Raw genomic sequence first — 3,400 nt, 5'->3', positions numbered from 1 at the left:
CATAATCATGCATCCAGATTATTTGTTGTGAATATTCTTAATTAGTTTATGGTGGCACTACACCAATCCAATATGGACACTTTTCCTTTTTAAGATGCCTCATGTCTTGGCTTTGATATCCTCATACTTGCTTTGAACATCTTTTATCTCAATGCCTATTGTGATGCTAATTTGGTGAGTTGTTCCACTATTCATCATTCTATCATAAGTTATTCAGCTTTCTTAGTATAGTCCTAGCTCCTGGTGCACAAAAAAATAAGACACAGTCTCTCGCTCAACCATTGAGGCTGAACATCAATCAATGACCTCTACTACTTGTGAATTATTCTTGACTGAAAACTCAACTTTGGCTATTCACCACCCTTAACCTATATCTCTTTATTGTGATAACCAAGTAGCACTTAATATTACTACAACCTTGTATTCCATGAGTAGACAAAACATATAAAATGGACTGTCATATCATCTAGGAGAACTACAAGAAAGCATAATCCAAACTAAGTTCCTTCGAAGCGACAACTAGTGTGCCAATATTTTTACCAAGGCTTTGGTCAATTATTTATCTGTTGGATAAGTTGCGTGTTATAGATCTACAAACACCAGCTTGACGAAGAGTATTAAAGTCGTTAGAATCATGCATAATCTCACCCATTATAGTATGTGTGATCTTGGATATCATAGTTGCCGCATATTGTATGTATAATCTTGATATGTCAGCTCAAAGCAATTTTTAAAAATCATAGGTTCCGATTGTCATATTCAAATTTAGTATATATACTAAATCATAAAATTTTGCCATTGTATCATGCTATATCTGATTCCTAAGATCTTTTCTATAATTATGAAATTTTGATATTGTCTTATACTACTACATCTAGTTCTTGAGTTCAACGGTTCAACTTATATATATATAGCACATAAGTGCCCAAAACAAAACAAGATTTAAACCTCATTTTCACAACAAATTTTTCAAGGAGGATCCTCTGATGGAAGCAGATTCTGGCAAAGAGCTAGAAGGCCATTGAGTTGGATGGCTATGAATATATTAAGATGGTGGTTTCATTAAGGAATTGACTACAGGAGGATAGCAAAAGAAAAATAAGGAGTGTCAATGATGCTAGCTATTTCCTAGAGGCAGTAACCCAAGAGGGAGGTGAATTAGGTTTCTAAAAATTTTAGATGAAATTTATATTCAAAAATAATTTCGAAAGTATATGTACAGAGTTGAGATAAAATTAAATCAGTAGCAGTAAAATAAAAATAAAGACAAACACACAACCATAAATATGAATAATTTATAGTGGTTATGTGCTAACTCATCATGTCTACTCCCCAAGTTAATCTATTTAAAAATTTCAACTATAATCCCTCAAGATTATAGTCCAATTATTTTCTCGGATCCACAATCTAACCTTATTAGTTTTTTCTGGCTCACCAACTATCACCTTTATAATAGCTAATTTTCTCAAGCTCACCGGTAAGAACCTTTACAACATCAATTTATGACATGGACCAACCCTTAAAGATCAAGTTTCTTCTCAAAAAATAATGTACAAGAATTTGAAATACTAAAAATAAAACTTTTAAGCTCTTGGAGAAGTCGGAGTGGTTGAATTCTTGAATGCTTAGACTTCTTCTTTGAATGCTAGGAGAGAATTGATTGAAGGCTTGAATGCTTTGCTCAGATGGTTGTTGACTATATTGAATCTACAAATCCTCTTATTTGAACAGAGTAAATATACGAATATGAGAAATGAAAGCTTTTTGAATGCCTTTTCCTTTCTCTATTTCTATTCCTCTCTTTCTTGTTAATTAGCTCACTTATTACTCTAAGATATTGATTCAACATTTGAATTCTCTATATTTATGGCCTCAAAAAAGATTGAAATTAATACTTTAGCTATTGAAAACTTAAAAATAACCGTTAGATATAAAATATAGTAATTTGAAACATTCTAAAAAACTAGTTGTTATGCTGTCAGAATTCTATGAGTCAGCTTACTCAAAATTTTGGTCAGCTAAAGTGAAGTGCTGAGTCAACTAAATGAAACTCTAGGTCAGCTCAGGAACATATGCTCATTTTTCTACTTTCTGCCTTTTTTGAATGTCTAAAATTGGATCAGCTCAAATCTCTTCTTAATCGGCTAACTCCATGACTTAGTCAGTTCACATATTTTCCTAGTCAGCTATGAGGAATACTTGATTTTATCTACTTTTTGCCTTCTATTTGGCTCTGATACTTTATTGACTAACCAATTTTTTGAGTCGGCTAACTTTCAGTCTTGGTTGGCTAACTTGAATTTTGGAGTTGGCTCAGGAAGACATCTGAAATTTTCTATCTTCAATCTGAGTCTGAGACTGAGTCAGCTATAAATTTGTATGAGTTGACTATTGCCTTATCTTGGTTGGCTCAGAAGAATATTGAGTCCATTAAGGAAAAAGTCTAAATTTTATACCTTTTTACCTTTCCCTTGGACCAAGACTGAGTCGGCTAAGCTTCTGTCTTAGTTGACTCAGAGGCATGGCAAATGTGTCGGAGCCTATTGTCTTTATTTTTGAGTTAGCTCTAAAATGCTCCAAATTTCTAAAGTATTGGACTCAATTTCTTTACATCCGTTGCTCAAAAATTAAGTTTGGGAAATGAATTTTAGCCAATATTTGGGAAGACTTCTTCAAATGAATCAATATGTTGAGCATCTAAAAAAATTCCTATAATCACTCTCATAAGCATCATTAGTGACTTAAATTTGTACTCAAACATTTTTTACATCACCAAAATTAATTCTTGGATCAACAGACGCCTTTCCTCTGAGCTGTTAGGATACCTCTTTCCTATCGAGGAAATTAATGATGAATTGGTTTGAACCAACGAAACCGGGTTCCTAGTTGAAGTCAAAAATGTGCTTTCTAGGTTCTTTGATGAGCTTAGAATAAGAGACAGGGTGATCATTTGTGAGGACTGATCCGATTGGATCTGGTTCGAGATGAAGTCGACAAGGCTTGCCGACTTCATCATAAAATATTTAATTTTTTTTTTGGATAGGAATAAGGGAATTTTATCTCCTGCCCAATCTCCTATCATGGGAGAAGATAAGGCTGCAGGAGCAGTTGGATGAGTGCTGTATGCCAATGAGGGATGGTCGAAGGCTGTTTGGATGGATTACATTGGTGACTTTATCAGTGGATAAATTGAGCTTATCTTCTTTCCATCCTCTTGTTCCTAAACCCCACCTACCTCGATTAATTTCCACCATCAAAGCCTCCCCCACCTCCCTCTTCCTTCTTCCTCATCTCTGGTAGCCATCGTGCTGTCTTGCTGAGAGTCACGATCCCCTAAGACCCGATTTTTCCTTCTTAGTACCACCATTACCCTATATTTTTCATTGCTCTAACGACTGCC

This window comes from Elaeis guineensis, chromosome 4 (genome assembly GCF_000442705.2).
Source record: "Elaeis guineensis isolate ETL-2024a chromosome 4, EG11, whole genome shotgun sequence".
NCBI classification, from domain to species: domain Eukaryota; kingdom Viridiplantae; phylum Streptophyta; class Magnoliopsida; order Arecales; family Arecaceae; genus Elaeis; species Elaeis guineensis.
The sequence above is the reverse complement of the archived record's forward strand: the minus strand, read 5'-3'. Positions refer to the sequence as shown.